The 24,230-nt window shown below is 42.5% G+C and overlaps 1 long non-coding RNA gene across 1 annotated transcript; it reads left to right on the top strand.

The window, feature by feature from the left end:
• The first annotated feature begins 16,204 nt into the window (after nucleotides 1-16,204).
• LOC134805614 (uncharacterized) lies at nucleotides 16,205-17,271 on the top strand. The gene is made up of 3 exons (XR_010146337.1): nucleotides 16,205-16,243; nucleotides 16,331-16,635; nucleotides 16,911-17,271. It is a non-coding gene; the product is annotated as an uncharacterized LOC134805614 (long non-coding RNA).
• The last annotated feature ends 6,959 nt before the right edge of the window (nucleotides 17,272-24,230 follow it).

Raw genomic sequence — 24,230 nt, 5'->3', positions numbered from 1 at the left:
CTCACCCAATCGTGCGCTCTAAATTTAATGCTTTTAACTTGGATCGCACCGCGTAGTTTGAAACTGAACTTGTTAATTTCTGATTTAATTTTTTACTAATACAAAAAAGAAAAAGCTTAACGCAACGTGTCACGTTAAACCAACCAAGTCGCCATCGCAGAGTGGGCCAGCTCTTTGACAGGGTTAAGTGGTAGGAGTCGAGACATAACTAAACATGAGAAAGACACATACCGTATAACGTAAAACGGGGTGAAAAGACACGATTTTCAACTTCAAGGACGATTTTCGACAATAATCCAAATAATATAAGTAAAAATTTTGATATCATTTTTTGACTCTTGGTTAGTTCTTCAATTTTGCATTTGTGAAATAATTTTTTACCTTATTTAAACTTTCACGATTATTAAACATTATCAAACTACACAACGCGACTTAATCGCGTATTTAAGTTTTAAGATTTACCTCCAGATATTTGCCAAAACCGGTGCGGTGCACTCCTTTATCCAAAGTTGCAGGGAGCCTAAGGTCACCGAAGGACGTTATTCCGTTCCAGTCACCTGGTGTTTCTAAAATAGATTGCAGTTGTGGTAGTTCCTATATCGGAGAAACTAAGCGCACCATAGCAGAAAGAGTTAAGGAACATATCGTAGCTGTCAAAAATCGTCAGGTGAACAAGTCTGCCGTGGCTGAGCATTTGCTGGAGTCAGGACCAAACCAATGGATTGAGCTGCATAACCCTAAAATCCTTTCCACGGATCGCCATTTCTACAGTAGAAAAGTGCGGGAAGCCATTGAAATCAAAAAACATTGCAATTTTAATTGGGACGAGGGTTTTAAGATCTCATCCACATGGAATCCAGTCATTAGCAAATGTAAGCGGATACGAATATCGACAGTCGATAAATCGAATATCGTTAGTGTTGTGTGTCGACAGAGTAACATCCCTAGTGAGCAAAACGTTCAAACTGATAAACAAGACCAAGTGCGGGTAGTTCGAAAAACTCGCGCGGCTAGAAGATGTTGATGTCAACTTGAGCCAGTCTTCTCCGAGACCACGGGGACAACGCCGTCCTCGAAACGTCGGAGGTAAATCTTAAAACTTAAAAACGCGATTAAGTCCCGTTGTGTAGTTTGATAAATTTTTACCTACCCAATTCAGAGAAAATCAAAGAAAACTACCTGTTTTCTCCATATCCTTAAAACGGGGTCGATAGACACAAGAAAGGGGTGAATAGAAATATTAAGTTTTAGTTGACATAGGCATCGAATTTGGTCATTATTATGTTGATACTCTATTGGCAAATGGTATATATATCTGTTAAACAGCTATTAGCTAGCTTGGGGGTTAAAAGACACAAAAATATGTTTTCGTGTCTTTTAACCCCCAAGGCGTGTCTTTACACCCCTTTGATGTATCTAATCACCCCCTATGGCGTAACTATTCACCCCATATGCGTGTCCACTGACCCCTTTATCACGTAAAATTGATTGTTATTAGTTTTTTGCAAAAAAAAAACTGCTTCATTATAGAGAAAATTAGTGATATTATTTATTATTTAGGTACGGCAGATACTATATTACCCGGTTAGCTTTTTGTATTGTATTGTAGTACGGGCGATTTTCCGCAACTCGACGTCCTGCGCCTATTTTGCGTGATAGGGGGTGGGCTAGTCCTGCCAGCCCAGCTCCTCGAGGAATCCCACCAAACCTTTGATGTTGAGTAGGACCTCGGGGAGGTCTCTCGGAGATCCGAGATGTTTTGCCCTGTATGGGGCCACTCCGCTGCATTCCAACACCACGTGAGAGGCTGTTTCTTCCTTCTCCATGCATCCACGGCATAGGGGACTGTCTGTGACACCTGTTATAAAAAGATGTTTGTTAAAAAGTCCATGACCTGTTATGACACTGGTTACCATACTCAGTCGAACCTTTCCTAGTTGAAGGAGCGTCCTTGTGAGCTTACCGTTGATGCCAGGCATGGCTTCTTTGGCCTGTCTGCATCCAGTCTGGTTTAGCCAGTGTTCTGTGTGTAGTTTCCCAGTGCGTGCCAGCAGCATTGAGCGTACCTTGCTAAACGGTATCGGGAGAATCGGTTCCGGGCCAATCGCCCCCGCACCCGATCCTTTTCTGGCAAGCTCGTCCGCAGCATCGTTACCTCGGGATCCACTGTGTCCCTTGATCCACTGTAAGGCGATCTTGTTGTTCTGACATACCTCCATTAGTCGTTCGTGGCATTCCTGTATAAGTTTGGATGTAACTATATGGCTTTTTAGGGCCATTAAGACTGCTCTACTGTCGGAGAGTATGCGGATGGAGGATCCTACTACCTTCCTTGCAATGGTGGCAGCCGCCGCGTTTATGATGCCCATACACTCAGCTTGTAATACCGAGTTGTGGGCTCCTAGCGGAGTGCTGATTGACATGTTCAGGTCTTCTGAAAAAGTACCAGAGCCCGATCCGCTGTCTGTTTTGGACCCATCAGTGAAGATTCTCAGCTCCCGGGGATTGAGTCCTTCATAGTTGTCGTCCTCATATGTGACGTTCCACGGCAAAAGGTACCTTATGGCGGCTGGCGCTTACGTCGCATAGCGCCGCAATAATATTGGAGCGGCGTTAATAATAGCGTAAGCGCCAACCGCCATAAGGTACCTTTACCCGTGGGACGTCACATATAATTGTATTTTGTACCTTTTGTCAAAGATGGCTTGTTTGTGAATTCGATCCGTGCCCGCCCTGAGCACTGGAAATTCGTTGTATACCTTTTCCAGGTGAGATATAAGATGCTTCTGAGGAGGTAGCGGAGCGTAGGACGGGCAGAATCGGGGTACTGAATAGTGTAAATGATAACTACCAGTGTAGATTAAGTAGTGAACACCTTTATTTGTAAAGCGTCCTATTTTATACAAGTAGATTGTCGCTGATACAAGCAAAATGCGTTTATGTCGCAGTAAACCAAACTGTTACTGCTAAACACGGAAAGTGGACATTTGCCACATTACACCTCCCCCGAAAGTTCCTCTCACCGCCGGGGTGGCAGAAGAAAAAATTTAAACGCATGTTACTTGTTTACAATTTTTTCTGAAATCAATAAAAAAATTAATAAATTTATATAAATGCAAACAAACTTTATTTAGCTTGATTTTATGTGTCGTAGTCCTTAAAAAAAAATCGTTGTCTTTTAATAAGAAAATAATATCTCCACTTAAAATGTTATCATCTCTCAAACGTTAAAATATTGATTAACTATCTTCTTCTTTAAAACATTTACCTACTCTTCTTCTTTAAAACATTTACTCTTCAACTGTAAAACATTTAAAAACATTTGGTATTTGACTTTAAAATATTCACTCTCGCTGTTTATAGTTACGGTACCCTATAAATCTCGTAATAAAAATAACTAATGCCGAATTAAGACGGAGTCCTATACTCCTAACAAAATCAATGGGAATGGTTACCCAGGGCATGGTCACCCTATATTCATAACTATACGTGGGATTGGTTACCCGAGGGCATGGTCACCCTATAAAACGTCAACAATGGGCTACGCTCCCGTGCGTACCCGTGACTAACTATCATCTTTCCACAATGAGCCATAACGGAATGTCTGCACTGGGAACAATATAATATCGGCATATCAGGCCAGGCTGTACGGCTCTGCCTGTACCTAGAGACACAAATACATTAAGACAATAAGTCTCCTACAACTTTCACGGAGGATACTGTATATCACACTATGATCAAGTACGAAGGACTAGTGCTCTAGCTAAGAGGTCACATAATACGAATGTGCCTATAACTCCTAAAAATACTCCTATCTATGTACCGTTTGAAAAAAAAAAACTTTGTTACTAATTAAAAGAAATAATAATTAACCCTTCGCTGCGTATCAGATGATCAGTCTGATATGTGGCTAAGGTATTAATCATCCCTAAGAACCAACTACTGTTATTGTTGTAAAATTTTCTAAGTGTGGGTATCAAATTTCATTCACTGAATATTTAAACTTGCCTTAAATCGACGCGCGGCACGCGTCCTACTTGCGTTTTGCTGACTCGCGCACCTATTGCTCGGCGCGTGTTAGTAATTGCGAAATAATTAATTGAGGACACGATTCGACACGTACAATAGTTATATTAAATTATGAATTCTAAGGTTTTATGTTTTGAAATTATGTATGTTCGAAACTGAATAGAGTTTAGCGACAATCTTTTATATGATTTTTTTTTATATGAGCTTTTAGAAAATCATGAGCAAACTTAAAAATTATGAGGAGAAGAGAGAATATGGTAGTACGACCTGGCTTATAATTCCGTGACTTCTCTGCGTCTGTACCCGCGTCCTCGTCCTAGTCTGGAGAACGTTCTTGGTAGATGGAGTGGCGGGATGCTTGGGTTGGTTTCTCCGCGGGTCCGGGGCGTTACTCTTACTCTCGCTGTCGGTCTCGACATTGCCGGGTCCTGGTGTGCTGTTGGGTGGCTGGCTGGATTTGCTGGTTGGGGTTCTGACTCCTCCACGTTGGCTGGTCGTCGCTGGCGTGCGAAACGTGCTGCTCCTGGCTGTAGCGGTGCTCTCGGTGGTCGTCTCGCCGTCATTTGCAGGGCTTCTCCCGTTGCTGTCGGCGTGGTTGGCAGTTTGCTTGGAGTTACTGCGGTTTGTTTCGTGGCGCTGCATTGGTGCTGCGTTGCTGCTGGTGCCGTGGTCTCTATGGGTGCTGCAGCGGACACCGTTATAAGGGCGTTGGCCGCCTCTTGCACCGTCCTTACTCCGTTTGTGACTGTAATGCGTAAGCTTCTCAGGACCTGAATCGGTCCGACTAGTTCCACCTGAGTTCCTCGAATCGTGATCTTGATGGACTCCATCTTCCTTTGCCTGCTTCTGCTTGGTCTTGATTTGGTTGATGGCAGTGGTGGTGTGACTTGATCAGAAGATTCTTCTTTGGTTTCTACTGCAGGGTCGCCATGAGATATAAGATGCTTCTGAGGAGGTAGCGGAGCACAGGCATGTTGTGTGAAGAGCTCCTGTGATGTTAGACCATATGTTGAGGGTTCGCAACCTTACCGCTGAGAGACTGGCCTCTTGCTGTATGTGTAGATGCAGCGGTGGAAGGTTTAGCATGACCTCCATGGCTGCAGTCGGAGTGGACCTCGTGCAACCAGTGGTGGCCGCGCATGCGAGCCTCTGGAGTCTTTGTAGCTTGTCACGTACGTTGCTTAGGTTTGTTCTTGGCCACCAAACCAAAGCTCCGTAACAGAGTAGGGGGCGGATTATAGTCTTATAGAGCCAAAGGGTAATTTTCGGATTGAGTCCCCACCTCTTACCAATCATCCTTCTGCACTGCCAGAAGACTACTCCCGCCTTGTCTATACGTTTGTTGATGTGATTTTTCCAGTTGAGTTTACTGTCGAGAGTCAGCTCTAAGTACTTAACTTCATCGGTCAGCTGGAGCTCAGTCTGGAAGAGTGTTGGTCTGGTAAAGTTGCCAAGTGCCCTTTTATTGGTGAACATTACCATTTCTGTTTTGGTGGGGTTAACCGATAGGTCAAATTCTCTACACCAGCGTTCTACGATCCGAAGAGCCGCCTGGGTGAGGTCGCTTACTGTACTGGCGAATTTACCTGATATTAATATTGCCAGATCATCAGCGTAGCCTATTGTGTAGAAGTGTTCCTCGTTCAGTTTGGTTATGAGGTTGTTGACTACTAGGTTCCACAACAGAGGTGACAGGACTCCCCCTTGAGGGCATCCTCGCACCGCCGCTACGGCCTGCGGTTCACCTATATATACCTTATTGTCCTTTGATTAAGCATGTTCATGATCCACTTTATTAGTCCGGGTTCAGCGCCGTGGCTTTCCAGGGCATTCCCTATACTGGTAAATTGAGTCTTGTCAAAAGCGCCCTCTATGTCAATGAAAGTGCCAAGGCACATTTCTTTGCCATGGATGGCTCTCTCAATTATTTATTTATTTATTTAACTTCCTTTGAGTACAATTTTAATCTTACAACATGATGTTCATGAGAGTAGGAAACGATTCCTCCGTACTAGTAAAAACTGTATGACGGCAGGAAGCACCACCTCTCCCGGATCACATTTAATCTAACTAAGTCTAGACGCAGTATACATAGCATTTATGCATTACTAAATATAAATATATGTATCATTATAAAAGATAAAGAAAGAAAAAAAAAGAAAAAAAGAAAACATAACAAATGGTAAGGGAAATAAGTGTTTATGTGTACGTGTGTACGTGTGTGTGTGTATGTGTGTGTGTGTGTATGTGTGTGTGTGTGTGTGTGTGTGTGTGTGTGTTGGAGTTATCACCAGTGAGATTCTAAAGACTGAGAAGGATAAATGGATGTATATATGTAATATATGAGGGAAGCACAACGTATATACAAAAATATGAAGTAAAATATATCAAGCGTTGCATGAACTGATGGTTTAAGTTTTAGGAGGACGATAATATTTTTTAAAGTTTAGGCATTATTCAAGTCAGTGTTTTTCTATTTATGTTTTTTAATTGTAATTAATTAGGTTTAGACAGCAATTTTTAGAAGTTTTTCAGTTTCATCGTAATCATATAATTTCAAAAAAGAGGTAACGGCCACTTTACACCGGTTCACTGTTAGCTGGGTTAGGTTGATCTTTATGGAGATCTTGTTGTACAGAAATGGGCCAAGGAAAAAGGCAAAGTCATGTGCAAAGCTAGTTCTACTAGGTGGATTGACAAAAATCCGATTTCTCCTTCTCTCAGAAACTGCCGCAGATGGCGCTTTCTTGTGTTGTTTTAATATCACGGACTTTATAAATAGTTGTCTTACCGATAGAACATTAAATTCCTTATATATAGCGGTTGTTGAGTATCTGAAATTTTTAAATGTAGCCACCTTAATAACTGCTCTTTGAGCTCGTTCAATTGCAATCATATGAGACTTTTTGGCACCTCCCCAAGCTTCAATACCGTATGATATGATGGACTGGCATAGTGCAAAATACACATTCTTGACAACACCAGGATCCCTTAAATGCCTAATGTTTTTAAATATATGCATTAGTTTTCTTACCCGAGAACATAAAGAATTAATGTGGTAGTTCCATTTTAAGTTTTGATCTATATTTACACCAAGATATTTTACAACATTAGTTGCTTCAAGTGTGTAGCAGTTACAGGGAGCTGTGTAAGTGTCTGGACAAGTGTGGGCTTGGAGACAAAAATTAGAAGGTTGCATGGAGTTCTTTATGCTAAACTTAACATATTTTGTTTTGTTTAGATTAAGAGATAGGGAATTATGATTGAGCCAATTCATAACACGACACAGGCCTCTTTCAGCAGTGCACTTAACATCATGCCATGATGGTCCATCAAACATAAGCACAGTATCATCAGCAAAGGTCACAATAGCGGCATTTTGGAGTTTAAGGCGACAGAGGCCATCTATATATATTAAAAATAAAGTAGGGCCAAGAACGCTACCCTGCGGTACCCCGAATTTTACCAGCGTCTCATCACTTTTATGTTCACCTATTTTAACCACTTGAGTTCTGTCAGTAAGATAGTCAGTGAAAAGTAGGTGAGGAGTTCCTCTTATGCCTAGGTTCAGTAGTTTATCAAGAAGGATTGGGATAGAGACAGTGTCGAAGGCCTTGGCTAAGTCAAGGAATACTCCTACGCATTTGGATTTGGAATCGAGTTTATTGACAATATGTCCGACAACGTGATTAATTGCATCTGTAGTTGAAATATTATTTCGAAAACCATATTGATTACTTGACAGTAAGTTAAAGCTTTGCAGGAAATGTATAAGACGTTTATTTATAACTTTTTCGAGGATTTTAGATACAACAGAAAGTAGTGAGATCGGCCGGTAGTTAGTGACACTGTCTTTATCCCCCGCCTTGTAGATAGGAACAACTACAGACCTTTTAAGCGCTTTGGGGAATACACCATTGGATAAGGCTAAGTTACAAATGTGAGCAATGGGTTTAGCAACGGAGGAAGTTGAGAGCTTGAGAAGTGCAGATGGTATACCATCCCAACCAGTAGAAGAACTATTTTTTAGTGTCATAATTATATTTGTTACTTCAGTTTCATCAGTAGGCAACAATACTAGTGAATTAGCTGGGGTCTCTATACAAGGTTGTTCATTAGGCACATTAGAGGGAGTGTGACAGAGACGTGTAGTAATATTCGCGGCAAGCTCTTGTCCTATATTGGTAAAATATTCGTTAATAAGGTTGACTGACTCTTTAGGATCTGATTTATTTTTAATTAGGCTAAGCGGTTCAGTCTGAGGTTTTTTAATATAACATATCTCTTTTATTATATTCCAGGTCTTTTTTAAGTCATTTTTGTGCTTATTGATCATGTCACGTTCATAATTTCGCTTTAGTTTATTAAGTATTTGATTACAGGTGTTTCTATACCTCTTATATGAGATCTGCAGGATTTGATCTGTAGGATACTTTCGCGATTTTAAATGAAGTCTGTCTCTGTGTCTCATACAGCGAAGTAAACCAGGCGTTATCCATGGCTTGTGTCTTCTTTTCCTATTTGAAGTCCTAGTAATAGTCATGTTTTTTTCTATAATGCTGGCGACAGTTGATAGAAAGTTGTTTGTAGACACATTAGCATCACTACAATTTAAAATAGGATTCCAGTCAGTACTTAAGAGATCCTGTGAGGCAGCTTCATAATTAATTTGGGATCTCTTATTCTGTGTCGAAGAGAGAGTATAGTTTGTTGTAATGGCCGTTATAACACAGAAGTGGTCTGTTAGACTCGTTTGATACACTAATGTAGTAGTTGGGAGGTTAGTTTTAATAATTGAGTGATTCTAGGCAATTGTTTTGCCGGGTAGGGAAATAGTGACTAGGCATAAGTCCATGCATGGCAACCATGTTCAACAGGTCGGAGCATCTCTGATCAGATGAGTCATGTTTGATATCAATGTTGATATCACCCATTAATACAACATTTTTAAAACTTCGAATCGAATGCATAATTTTATCTAATGTAGTTAAAAATCGGTCAATATACCTATAGCAGGGCGGTCGGTATATACCAAAGATAGCAATATCTTGATCAATTTTAATCAGTAAACAGTTGGCATCTTCAAGGTCAGGTTCACACACTCGGAAGTTTAAGTCGGATTTAATATAAACTACCACACCACTATTTTGGTTAATTCGTTTCAAAGTAGAATAACATGTATAATTGGGTAATGTGGGAAGTATCAAGTCATCACTTAACCAACATTCAGTTAAAATGATTATATCGAATTCAATTTCAAAACTAGCTAGAAAAGCCTGGAAATTGTCAAAATTGCATGATATACTTCTTATATTTTGCGTAATTAAAGTTAGGCTACGTTGATTTATGTTAGTTTGTAATAAATGTTTACATTGGCTGGGGTTTTCGACTAGGAATGATTTACCGGCGGTAATATTTTCATCAATGTCCTCAATAACGTTATTTAGTATCATACCAAAAATAAGTACTAGTTAGATATGCAGAAAACACAGTAAGGGGTGTTTTCTGCGAGAATAGATGTATTATAAAACAAGTGAAAATACTATCGCCGCACGTAAATAGGTTACCCACCCTGCCACTATAAAAAACAATAAGAAACAGTAATACATATGGGGTTTTTAATTCCATATAGGTTATCTTTTTTAGAATCTCTCTGGTGTGGTTTTTTTGGTGTGATTGTGTATAGGTTATGTTTAGTGTGATGCGAGGTCTAGTATTACTTACGACTATAAGTATAAATATGTAGTATGAGCACATATGCATGTTAATTAATAAATAAAAAGAGGCACTAGTATATTCCAAGTATAAAACTAAAAGTATTGACAGTCATGCTTGAGTGTTTTCCAACTGTTTGGAGTCCGTAATTTCAATAGCTGGCTGGCCCTCTTGCTTCCTCACGAACAGTCTTCCCCCGGAGGTCCACGAAGAGTAGAAGTCACCTTTTTTTACGCCGGATCTCGCGAGGAACCGTAGTTGACTACATTTGGGTGTGAGCCGCTCATTTATAAATACTGTGTTTATAGGTTGACAGTCAAAGTGACCTGTATTGAATTTGTCAGTTTTATTAGCAGCATTAAACTTCTTGTGTCCCCTAAGTAGGTTATTTTTTTGTGTCACATTACAAAATTCAACCACTATAGGCCTTGGCTCATTTTGTTTGCCGCGCGCAAGAAACAAAGAACGAATAAAACATTTATTATAATCCAAGTTCAGAGCCGTATGTATTTTTTCTACGACGCCGAATGCCTCTTCTGTGTTCTCAGTGGGGATATTACGTATTTCTACACTGGTTTCTAATAGTTTTCTCTGAAGCGATTCCACTTGGCGGCCCATGTTGTTCACAACCGATGTGGTAGCTTGTTCTTTAATTTCAAGTGTTCCTACACGGTCTTGTAGCTGAGTTTGTTGTGCACGTATATCGTTCAGCATAGAGTATACACTGTCGTTTTGCTCCTTAACTTGTGCGATATTGTTTTCCATCTTAGCGAAGCTCGTAGCTTGTTCTTGTTTCAAGTCTTGGAACATTGTAAGTAGTGATTCCATTTGGGAGGCAAGACAATAATCACGATCTTTTCTCTTTCTAGATGTTACACTGGATTCCGACTTTTCAGAGTCCGACATCACAGTAAGATCTGGGTTTGACTGCGTTTCCGACGGCAGGGAATTTTGTGGCGTTCGTGTCAGTGATGACATGTCCTTCATTTATTTATTGGTTGAGTTGTAATAGTTATAGCGAAGTATTTCGTAGTAGATACTAGACGATCGTTGATGGCGTGCGCTGCGTAGCGCCTCGTAGCAATTTCGTAGCAGCGCGTAGCCGATAGCTCCGTTGGGTGATAGTCTAACTGGATATACACTTGTCCCGTTTTGACTGCACTCACGAGGATAGATTGCGACAGGGACACTGCACTTGATAAAGAGTATGTGATTACCGCGACCAATGAGATTTAAGATAACTATTTTAGCATAAATTAAATGTGCGCGGAGTATTGGGACGCGTCCGCTAGCTACGGTATCCGAGAGGGGAGAGGCGGCTTACGACCATGTGTAAAGCCGATTCCGTAGATTCACCTGAGCTGTACGCGTGTTGGTTGTTATGCATCGGTATGTTCTTTAGCGCTCGGTCCCTCAGATCCCTGTCGCACAGTTTTTCCAAAGTTTTCAGCAGGAATGATGTGAGACTGATGGGCCTAAAGGATTTAGCTGCTGTGTAATCGTTCTTACCTGGTTTAGGTATGAATATCACATTCACATCTCTCCATCTTCTGGGCACGTACCCCCAGGCTAGGCAGGCTGCCATGATGTTGGTCAGGGTTTCCTGGATGAGTCCTAGGCCCCACTGTAGGAGAGCGGGAAGATCCCATCCGGACCAGCCGCCTTGAAGGGATGGAAGCTGTCTATGGCCCACCTGAGTTTCTCAGCGGTGACGACTCTGTGCGCCATTTGCCAGTTGTTGTCCGTTGTGCTGTATTCCTCTTCCGGCTGATCTGCATCGGCGAGACTTACGCATCCTGGAAAGTGAGTTACCAGGAGAAGGCGTAGGGTCTCTGCAGGGGAAGATGTGTATGTGCCATCGGGTTTTCGCAGTGAGCCCAGTTGTGATGTGGGCTTGTGCGCTAAGGTTTTCCTTACCCGGTTGGCGTTGTCTAGTGTTTCGATGCTGCTGCATCCATGACAAGGACCTCCAGTACCGCAATCTCTTCTTGTACTTGACCTTGGCTTCGTAGTAGTTGTCCCAGTCCACCTCGGCCGTTGTGTTCATGGCCCTGTTGAAGAGTTTCCTGGTTTTTCGTCGGAGTCTTTCCAGTTCAGGGCCCCACCACTGGTGGCCCGCTATGGCAGTCCTTGCCGGTGGTTTTAGGGGGCACGCCTTGTGATAGCTGTCTATGAGGGTATCAGTTAAGATATTTACCTGCTGTTCTATCTGAGCCGGTTCCCGAAGGTCATCCCTCGGTAGAAGCAGGTCAAGGCTTTCACCTAGGACCTTCCTATAAGTGCCTCGGTCCGTTTTCCTGGGATTCCTCCGGGTGGTTGGTGTGTCGCTAGATGCTAGTAGATTGAAGCGAATCCATCTATGGTCTGAGCAGGAGGCCTCCTGGGAGACGTGCCATCTCATAACTAGTTCACTGACCTCCTCCGAAGCCAGAGTTAGGTCGATAATCGTACTGCATCTTTTGTTTACAAATGTTGGTTCAGCGCCTACATTGAGAATGTTTAGTTTAGTAGTCACAAGATATTCAACAAGTGTCTTACCTCTGTTGTTGCTGGTCTCCCCACAGCGGGTGGTGTGCGTTGGAGTCGGGCCCGATGATCATTGCGAGGCCTGATCTCTCGCAGTGGTTGACCAGCCGTTGTAGTTCAGCAGGCGGTGGCTCGTCCTCTCCGGGCATGTACGCCGAGGCGAGGACTAGGTCGCGACAGCCTGTTGGCAGTGGAACTTGTAGTTTAATCGCACACAGGTCTCTGGAACAGAACTCAGTCAGCGGTTGTGCAATAATATTGTTAGTGGTTAGGATACATGCCCTAGGGACGGCATGTTCCGTGGAGTGATAGAGCTTACCTTTCGTGTCGGAGAGCCCGCGTATGTGTCCGTTGCCCGTCCATGGTTCTTGTAGGGGCAACGGCTGTTGGCAAACCTGCCAGACAGCGTCTCAGTTGGGCCGTAGCGGCCACGCTGTGCTGGAGGTTTGCTTGGAGGACACTAGTCGGTGTCCATGTTGTCGGTGGTGGGGGCGGCATCTTGCATCTCCCCTCCCTCCTTCAACATGTCGACCAGCTCCGACTCTATCCAAGCCGACAAGTCCTCACCCTCGGATGATGTCCCGGCTGGTCCCTCACCAGTGCCAAGGAGTTCATCCTCCGAGAGTTCGAGTATCGCCGGCTCGGGTAGAGCTGGGGGGGCATCTTTCTCCCCGGAGACAGACTTACTCTGCTCGGAGGTGCCCGCGGCCTGTTCGTTAGGGACCTGTGTTCCCGTTACCTTTAGGGTTGGGTCCTGTAGGGTGGGAGGCTGGTTCAGGTATTTGCCTCCGGGACCCCTGAACCTGAGGTAGACATTGCCCACCCCACAGTTCAGGGATCTCCCCCTCTCCATGAAGGCGGGGACGAGGTCTTCGGGGATTGTGAATTCGACAAACCACCCCTGGTCTTACCGCAGTATTTGGATAATGGACCAAGACCCGACCTTGGCCCATTCGTTCTGGTACCTTAGTCCATCAGCTGCCTGACGGACGTCTTCCCATGACGAGTTGTTTATATTGGGTATTAGGAGCCCGCACTTAACTCTCCTTGCCATCTCCGACTGGCGAACCGCCTTAAGGGAGATGTCTGGCAAGGTTAGGGCCTGGACACATCGCTGAGACCAGGCGGCCAAGTATTCGTCTTCTGCGAAGACCCTCAGCTGCCCCTCAGCGAAGACAGGCTTGCCCTTGAATTTAGGTGGCCTGACTCCTATTTGGTTGTTCCTCGCCTCCGCCACGATTGCTTGGTGCAACCCGCGGAGGATGGCGTTGGAGTGTTCAGCGGTGATCTTCCCCGACTTCGCGTCAGTAATGACGATCGTCAGGTCAGATGCCGCTGCTTGTGCGTACGACAACGGTTGGCTTGGGCTCACTAGTCGCTGCTTTTTGTTATCTCCTTGCGGGGAAAAGGACTCGTCTCGCGTCCTTTATAGCAGTGGCTCGTGCGAGCTTGCCGGGCCGTCGTTTGGGTAGAGCTGCGGCCGAACTCGTAGGGCTACCGGCCGACGTTCCAGCGTTAGGGGGTAGGATGGAACCTTTCCCCTTTGGCGGAGGCCTGCCAGCAGCATCCTGCTTGTTCGGCGCCGGTTTGGGTGCCGGCTTCTGGGAAGCCTGTGCACCCACTCCGGTTGCAGGGTGTCAATGGTGTTTGTGTATTTTTCAGCTGCTGCTCTCGTGCTAGACGAGCTGCACGCCTCTGGTTCTTGTTTTTCTTCTTCTTCTTAGCCACCCCACCTTGACATTTAACAGGGGGGGGGGTGGGTTGGAGGAAGAAGAATTCGCAGGTCTGGCGGGGTGAGGCTTCCCAACAAGGGGTCGCTTCTTGGACCTTCGGTCCACTACCTGCCAGTCCTGGAAGGAGTTTGGGCCGGTCTGCTCCCCAGATGAACTGGGTTGCAGACGGGCCGGGGTTTCGGTTTGACGCACTGTCGCTGGAACAGCTTGTCTCGCCTGTGTGGCTTCACCATTAGCGATGGACGCTGTTGGATCAGCTTGGGGTTTTTCGTTAGACCTGTTATCCATGGTTCGTAACGTTTTCCTTCATCCTCATCGGCTCCCACCCTAACAAGGGCCCACCTCTGGGAACGCTTACTCGCACATATAAAAGGTGCTTTCAGTCGTTAGGACACCGACTCGGGTATAGAAGTGAGAAGTTGGCTAGTTGCGCGACATCCGAAGTTTGTGAAGGTGGGACGTAGGGTCGCCCAGGTCAGACGCCCTCCGCCCGATTCACCTAAACGCACCTCCTCAGCATGGCCTTTCACCACCGCGTCAGCAGCCGAAGCTGCCTCTGCGGCCCTCTCACTTCTCGCCGTGAGCCCACCTACGGTTCCTCACTAGACCATTTCCCGGACTGTGGCTAGTAGCCCGGGCTACCGTTTTGCCCGAAATTAGGGCCGAAGCAGACGTGATGCCACGCGGGTTGGCAGTGGCTCAATCCCCAGGATCCCGTCATCCTTGCATACGGCGCTCAACTGTGCAGGTCCTAGCACAGGCAGGTTGTGTATAGGTCGTCAGTAGTAACCTACACCTACTGACAACACCAGTGTGGATGTTAGCCGCCACTAGAAAGAGGCACGAATGCCAGTCGCTAATGACCTTGCCCAGGGTGGACCGGGGGTGACAAACGGACCTTTGGGCGGGCCGAAGCCCACCCAAACTTCCCCCTGTCTCCCGCTCGGGGAGGTCATCACACCACTCCACCCCCCCGGTTAGCTAACTTTTACTTAGTTAATGTCAAAACATTTACCGCTAGAACAAAGTTCAGAGAGGCTTCATTTCTTACCTCAGCGAGACCTTTACTTTAGAGTCAAAAAAATCAACGTTTAGGCAGTTTGATTAAGTTCTTTTGGTATCAATGTAGAGAATAAATAGTCTACTATATACGCATTCCAAAAAATCTAATTTTTGAGATGTATGTTTTTAAATATAACAACTTGAAAGAAAAAGTTCAAAATTTCTCTATTCACCCCGTGATTTCTGTTGACCCCGTTTTACGGTACGACACACAGTTTGTTGTATGTATATCAGATCAAAGAATAAAATGAACAGGGTTGTAACTATTTCTACCTATGTAAGATAAACCTTCTTGAGGCTTTTGTTATAAAAATGAAATTTTAAATTAACATGGATACTATTAAGTATAACACTTATTATTCAAAAAATGAGCTTTAATTTAACACAACACTTCTTCTCTTTATTTTACAAAGGTAAGCTTCTAATCACACGTAAGAAATCAAAATAACACTTGGAATAAAACACTTAGCTAAATGGTTACAGAACGTTGGATTCTATAAGCTTTCAGAATAATCCTTCAGGTATAAGCCTTCAGGAACGTAGCGAATTAGGCACGAGGTTGGCTAACGTCCGATCTCTAGCGCGGTCCGATCAACTGTACCCGAGGAGCCTCCCCGCTCCCGCCTTTAAGTCAAGTAGGCAAACCTGCTCGACCGGTCTACCAACATAACAACAAAAATGCCAACTCGTGCCTACGTTCACCCAAGAGAAACCTCTTGACGTTCCAAAGCCTTCTACTTGTAATCTTAGTTCAACAATACGCCAATAGAGGGCGTTACTCTCTACGCAACATTATGAATTTCGTTACAACTAAGTAAACGTAGCCAAACATTGCTCGAAATCGACTTTATACAGGCGTCTAAAACTATGAACTATAACGCTGCAATACGTCCTTCTGGAGTCACGCTCCGACATATATTATATATATCGTTGTCTGAGTACCCACAACACAAGCCTTCTTGAGCTTACTGTGGGACTTGGTCCAATCTGTGTAAAAATGTCCTATAATATTTATTTATTATTATTATTTATTATAACACAACTCTGCAATTGCAAAATAATAAAATAACAAAACGGTCAACTCAGTACATTTTTTTGGATAAATAGCTGCGGTTTTAGGTGAATTAATTACATTGTTACTCCTCGTGAACTACAGTAAACCTTCAAACAATTAAAATGTAAGTATTGATTAATTTTGTGCCTAACCATTTTCTAAATAAGTATTCTATTTTCTTAACGCAAGTTATAACTATCAGTGTTTTCAGGTCGGACTCCGAGCTGTCAATCCGTTCACGAAGCCCGTCACCGCAGGCGAAAAAGAAGAGCACAAAACATAACAAAAATATTGCTGCTTCTTCTTCTTGGTAATAATCTCACATTTTTTGGTAATTAACTCTGATCTACTAAGACTGGCTTGCGAGATTTGTATTGATTTTTTTACTTAATTTCACAGGTGTGATTTTGATCAAGGTGTGGTTGCTACACCTGTACCACAACCCTCACCTAGACGAAAGACGAGTGCTGCAAGCACAAGTGAAGCAGCAGGAAAGCGCAGGAAAACGACATCAAGGTATGTACATACTTACTTTTGACCAACAATCTACTTTAAGGTATTTTCAATTAGGAGTTCTTTTTGTCGCTTGTATGTTTATTTTATCTCGAAGAAAATATGATTACGAGCAGATTTTTTTTTTGGTTACATACTCCTGACTGAATTTGGAATTTAAATTTAAACGTTTAGTAGGATGTAGTGCGAGCAATGATATTATTTATTAAATTAAATATGCACACTTAGTTACGTTTGTTACTTTACGCTTGTTAAAATAATTTTGTTTTTGTTTACAGCGTGAGCAAGAAAAGTGGAACGGATATATTCCAAATTATCAACCAGGAGGAGAAATATGCACCCGCTTCCTCCGCAAAGTCTACTACATCATCGTTCGGTAGCCGCGTATCATCTGGTACATCACGCCGCACTGCTGTAAGATCAGGTAAATTTTTTATTGACTTGAAGATCTATAAAATAGAAGACGTTCAAAACGAAACGGATCCCTTAGAACGTTACAAAAAGGCTTTAGTAACAGGTTAGACTTCAATGTGAAACAAAATCCGAGGAGTGGGAAAAGGCACAAGCATTCATTGGTACTGCGTACGAAATTTTTAAAGATTCCGAGACCACCTATTTCCAAAACACTGTAAAAAAATAGTAAGTAGGAAAGTGTATGTTTAGACATAGTTTGTCATAGATTGTTTTATTTAACTATTGTGTATGTTCATTTCGAAAAAAAAAAAGTATAGAGTTTTTCCAAAAGTAGAACTCTGATGAAAGCGGATACGGAGTGACATACAGGGTTAGCTTACTTTCGTAATCAACCCAATACACCCTAATTGTTTTTCTTTTTCATAATGCCGTTTTGTGTATCGTGTAGCACAACTGTAGAGAAAAAATCATGGGTAGGTCATTTGCGTAGTAATAAACATAAAACAAAAAGTAATTCCATTCAGGAAATCTGTGACGGTGTAGATTTGATTCAGTCAGCATTCCGTAATCGCATTGCAACTTATAGAATTTCAGCTCATAATGATCAAATCTCATGTTCTATAGACATATTCTTGAATTCGATTCGAGGTCAAATTAAACTACTTTTTAATAAATCGCTTCAAAAGCATACGTGCATAAAAGTAAATGTTGAACTCTTTGGAATTTTTATGCTATTTAAAAATAACACTCAATCCATGAAATCTTTCGGCACGAAAAATAAAGTTTTGTACCAAAGTTATGATTTTGAGCGTTATTTAGGTGTCCATGCCTTCGCTTGAACCACATTATGAGATAACACCCTTGTAACTCAGCCCTAATCAAGCGAATTCATCAACTAGTAGCGCCATCTATCGCGCTACCCAAGTACTAATGTCGCCCGGTTGCCAGCGCTCGGCTGCTTTCTCTTCAGTACGCTTTTGTAACTCAGCCGAGCAACACGTTTACAAAGCAAGTTTAAAAAGATCAAGAAATTTAAATCGTAAAAATATTTTGAAAACCTCCAACTTCGTGACATTCCGCTCGGTGCCCATGGCCCAGCGACGAGACGCAGTGACCTTCCTACAGGCACCGTCATAAAAAGTACACGGGTACTTACGCCTCATGGCCTCGTCCTGTGGGACAACAAGCGTCGTCCCGTGAGACGACATGGCGTCGTCCCATGAGACGACAAGCGTCGTCCCGTGAGACGACAAGGCGTCGTCCCGTGAGACGACAAAGCGTCGTCCCGTGAGACGACATGGCGTCAACCCGTGAGACGACAAGGCGTCGTCCCGTGAGACGACAAGGCGTCGTCCCGTGAGACGACAAGGCGTCGTCCCGTGAGACGACAAGGCGTCGTCCCGTGAGACGACAAGGCGTCGTCCCGTGAGACGACAAGGCGTCGTCCCGTGAGACGACAAGGCGTCGTCCCGTGAGACGACAAGGCGTCGTACCGTGAGACGACAAGACGTCGTCCTGTGAGACGACAAGACGTCGTCCTGTGAGACGACAAGGCGTCGTCCCGTGGTATCGTCCTGACACACGACATGGTATTGTCCTGACAGACGACATGGCAGCGTCTTGTAAGACGACGAGCATCGTCTCGTTAAAAGACCTTGTGACATTCCGCTCAGTGCCCGTGGCCCAGCGATGAGACTAAGTGAGCTCTTATAGCCATCATCATAAAAAGAATACCTACGGGTATAAATGGCACACAGCGTCGTCCCGTTGGACGACAAGCATCGTTGCGCGTCTCACTCAGTCCCGTGAGATGACATGACATCGTCCTGTGGGACATCAAGCGTCGTCCTGTAAAACAATAAGGCGTCATCCTGTGATACGACAGGCATCGCGATGAGTTACGTCATCATGTGAGAAGACATTGCGCCATCCTGTGGTATCGTCCCGTGAGAGGATATTGCGTCCCATAGGACTACATTGCATTGTTCCATAAGACTACATTTTGTCGTATCGTGAGACATTAATACGTCGTCCTATGAGATGATATCGCATCGTCCTCTGAAATGACATTGAAATGATGTTGTCTTGTTAAACAAAAACCGTTGTCTCATGGTCTACCATTAATACGGCAGCGGACGTCTTATTGGTCGCTTTATCGTTCGATGTCTGCACAGTCGGCCTCGCATTTAAAATCTGCATGGTCATGAACCAATGCACGACTTAGTGGGCGTTATCATCATTGTAGCCGACCAAATGGTGTGTCACCTTATTTTAGAACGACGAGCAGCAGAATTGCTATTACCGGGTTTGGCGCGATATTGATAATGAAATGCAGTTACAGTAATTGTCTCAACCTGCCAGGAAAAAGGAAGGTTTCCGTCTTGGTCGTGTACAAATGTTGGTCTAGGTCGATAACAAACAGTTGCCGTGAGATACCAAACAAACCAAAAATATACATTCTGAGGATCCTAAACTGTATGACTAACTGGCCATGAAAAATAGCAGTTAAGAAACTGTGAAAAGGGAAAAGTACAAAGTGAAAAACCTTGTGTTATACTTTGCCCAACTAGATCCTATACCATAAAGAGAGAGGGGGAGGCAAGAAAATTGACGTTAGCCTTAAAGAAGGAAAGAAAACTAAAACTCCCTCTTCTGAATAGGAATACCAATACAAGTATAATGCCAATTCATTTACGGCTCTGTCATAGGCTAACAAGAGATATCTCTTTATTGCGGCTCTAAACCTGAAAAGAATAGAGTTTATGATACTCGTATATATTAGTGAAAAATCATCGCACTAAATCCCTCTTTTGAATGATGAATGACTAGTCAGGTTGATAGTGTCTTTGGGAATACTGAAGCATCTCCTGTATACTCTCTAAATATTGACCATTAGCTAAAAAATTGCGGCCTGTTACAAAGAGAAATCTTTTACTTACTTTAAATCGTCTACTATGTAGCTGTGAAACAGAGACCACTGAACTAAGAGAAACACGTAGAAAACAGCAAGTACCTTCCATCGCATTCCGTCCAATAGACCGAACTGACAAAGGCATTTATAATGTAATTAGTGCTCCATTCACATCAGTCAGGTAGAAACTTGTGAAATTAGGTTCAAATGCTGTAAGTAACAAGCTCCACTTCGGAAGATTATCTAAGCAGCCGGTTGTGTTATCGACCTGCCGTTGGTATAACAATCATGCATCATAAAACGTTGACCATAAACGTTACATAGTTAAATTTCAAAGGAAATGAATGAACTCTTACTGGTAATATAACTATCGGAAACAGGCGGTATATGTCTAAAAGGACCAACTAGTAAAATATTAATTTAGTATGGCAATCCGCATAGTTACCCATGATTGTTCAATAGGTGAAACATCGGTTTCTTTAGTGGTAAATGTTATGCCTATGTAGAAGATGAAGCGCTCCTTCAAGTTATGTAAATAAATAAAGAATTTATGAAAAGATTTTTCGGTAGTTAGAGTGGTGTTACTGATTCTGTTTCGAAAAATCGCGAATTGAATTAGAGGTGAAGCCGACTAAGGGAACTAAGCTGTCGAACCAACAGCCACGGTCCACGGCTTTAAATCTAAACGATGATTGTATAATTTTTCCAAATAGACAAATTAAAATGAAGTCACTTCAGAAACTTTGAAACCATGTGGACTGCGGGGCAAGCCAACGTACAGAAAAACGTATAACGTACGTAAACGTACACACATGCGTAATATGTAGAAAAAATTTGCAGGCAGTCACCGATAGCAGATACCGGATTCTGAAAGAACACGGATCAGAAATATCCTTCTTTCGATTTCCAGATGAGAGGTTCCCTTTGCAGATAAGGAAGTACTCGCGTGATTTTATAGAAGAATAACAACATACGGTGGTTCAGGCAAAATGCACGATCTAAGCGAAATATGACTACAAATATGTTCGCCGGTTAAATAGACCCTGCAATTTACTCTGAAAATCAACACTAGTTCTGCAGTCATTGCCAGATCTAAGTATTATAAGCTTAGCTGAAAGGTTGTAGTCCAGGGTTTACAGCATACTGTTGTAACAGGTCTCGTAGAGCATGTAATTGGAAACGTCATCTTCAATGCAATCAATTCCAGGTGTAGTACCCTACAAAATCATCGTGTCTTGGTTATAGGGCAGATGCGCCGCTAATCGAATTACAGCATTAGTTGTGAAGACAACTACAATTCATATATTTATATATTCATGATAATATGCTTATATCATTAAATACAGTATATATGAGATGTCAGTAGACATATATCAACGTTACGTCAGGCGTAGCTCACTCCGCGATTTCGTCGCGTCGCTAATTTTGGTGTCTAGCACTAGTAGTTGCCGCGCACCGCTATAGAATGGACGCCTGCTCGCGCTTGCACCACCTTGTGGTCAAAATCTGTCGTAATAGTACATACTATTATTTATACTATGATTACGTCAAGGTAGTGACATAAATATAATATGTCGCAGAAAGGCCTAGATCATCAAATAATTGTTTATTTGTGGGCATCATGATGCCTAATTAACCCTAGGGTTCCCTCAAGATAATCAAATGATACACAACTTAATTGCACGAAAGCCAATAAACAACATACAACGTCCTTGTATTGCTAAATTTCTAATCAAAAGTACCTACAAATTAATAATAATAATAATTCAGCCTATATACGTCCCACTACTGGGCACAGGCCTCTTCTCACTCGCGAGAGGGCTTGGGCTATAGCCCCCACGCTGGCCTAATGCGGATTGGGGCTTCAAAGTACAAATTAAGTAATCAAATTAATATTTGGTAATGAACGCGTCTACACGTGTTAAGGTTTGACAGGAATTGTGCCACAGCATCGCCCGCGCGCGCCGGTGCTGGCAGCACTTGAGATTAGATGACATCATGACATCATGAGACACCCGTGGTTTATGCCACTGCAATGGTATAATGCCAAGAACTTACTGGTTCGGACCATATATAAATAATAATAATGTTTTAATTTGTCTGGGTGTTAAGAAAGTTCCGCAATTGGTTTGAAAAGGTTGCACTACAATTTAAAGTGGATAGGTCCACCTCCCCCTCTCTTACTCAAAGAGTCTTTCATCGTCAGTCAAGAGGTTTTTACACTCTTATTAGAAGATCGTATGTATACGAAAGCATTAAAAACTCACAAATCGTGCTAAGTCTAACAATAAAGCACAATCCATTACCAGCGCGCGAACCATATAATCTTCAGTTTGGGAATCAGCTTGCCACCAGAAAGAGTGAACATTAAACAACCTACAATTACAAGCCTTTATTATAATTAGCCTAAAAATTATAGGTGAAGGCATTGGAATTATTCAAAGATTAAAAAATCTTCTAAAATATCCTACCTGGTAGACGGATCTTCAGTCTACGCACAACATCATGGTGAGATGCCATCCACAACAACTAGAGTTGTCAGCATCACTTTAAATTCATAATCATCGCCTCCATACGGTTGTCACCTGCGTGTCAGTGATTCTGTTCATTCGTTTATTCGCTTGCATGACTGACAAGCACATCATTTAAAGATTGGTTGACCCGGCACCAGCCTAATTGGCAAGTTTTCAGTTATCTGTGGGGAGTAGTAAATTTAGCAGCATAAATGACACTTAAAATAAGTAGCAGCCCACCATTTCATATAAGAATTAATATCTTTTCATGGCTTACTATTAATATGGTAGTTTTTAAAGCAACCCTCACCTAAAACTAATCAGTAAGGAAGAATGTATTATCGCCTCAGTTGAAACTACTGCTAGGTTGTTGAGAGTTGTTACTAGTAACGCATACATTAAATCATGAAGTGTTGTATTTTCTTCTTCACTTTCTGACGCTACTTTCAGGCAGAGGAGTACTTGATTCGAAATAAATCTCAATTACTTCCACAAATAAGAAATAAGAACATCATGTTTATAATTTCTAACACATTTACGGAATATGTTGTCCTTATGTAAGGATAGCCCATTAACAAATAAACCTGGTATACCTAGTAGTCAATAACTATGTATTAATATCTAAATAATGTTAATATCGTATTCTAGTGGGTACATATACAAACATTTGGTTATTTGTCCACATTAAAAGTCATATTACATTACATCTGGTCTATGATGCAACTTACCAATTTACATTAAATTGTTGGAAAATACAATAAATCAGAGAGGACCCAAGCTTTTCCAATTAGTTACAAAATTTTAAACAGTGGATGGGCCGGCAGTGCTATATTTGTGTTAAGCAGTAGATAAGTAGTAGTAATATCATTACATCATACAACAAAACCTTTCTATCACCTAGTGGCTATTGTAAGGAAAGCATCAGGTAGTTTGGACGGGTTAAATGTAAAACTCACTCGATGAGGTTCACGTTACACGCATCAGAGCTACTACTTCAGATAGTGGTTACATTTAAATTTGTACGACCTACAAGTACCTACTTATATGTCTTTAATTATGATATTAGGGACAGTCTTTCAACTAATAGTCACACAGTTTTGTTTTATATAAAAAGTTTTATAGTCACAATGGATAACTTATGTTGCCAGTCCGTGCTAACAATTGTCTCATCTATCGGTAATTACAAATAAGGAAAATCTAGTAAGGTTTGACGTAAACAATCCTTTAGTATATCGATATGGAATAAATTTCAAGCCCATATTCTTATCATGTGATTTTTGCATAAATTTAAATATTATCAGTCACAGTACGCCCGGGCCAGCGCCGGCAGAGGTTTAAACACGTCTCATAATGTGGTTCAAGCGAAGGCATGGACACCTAAATAGAACCGTTTTTCCCCCGAAGGGTAAAAAACGGATATTTAGGTTCCTGCCGAAGCTTGAACCACACCTAAGGGCCTTGCCGGCTTATGTGGTACTGAAGAGAAAGCAGCCGAGCGCTGGCAACCGGGCGACATTAGTACTTGGGTAGCGCGATAGATGGCGCTACTAGTTGATGAATTCGCTTGATTAGGGCTGAGTTACAAGGGTGTTATCTCATAATGTGGTTCAAGCTTCGGCAGGAACCTAAATATCCGTTTTTTACCCTTCGGGGGAAAAACGGTTCTATTATTATGGCGTTTAAACTATAAATAGTTTAAAAAAAAAAGTGGAGGTGTTTCAAGAGCATGATAGCGGGTGGGCATTTTTACATAATTCTCA

Source organism: Cydia splendana, unplaced genomic scaffold, assembly GCF_910591565.1.
Source record: "Cydia splendana unplaced genomic scaffold, ilCydSple1.2 scaffold_45_ctg1, whole genome shotgun sequence".
Taxonomy (NCBI): Eukaryota; Metazoa; Arthropoda; class Insecta; order Lepidoptera; family Tortricidae; genus Cydia; species Cydia splendana.
The sequence above is the reverse complement of the archived record's forward strand: the minus strand, read 5'-3'. Positions and strand labels throughout refer to the sequence as shown.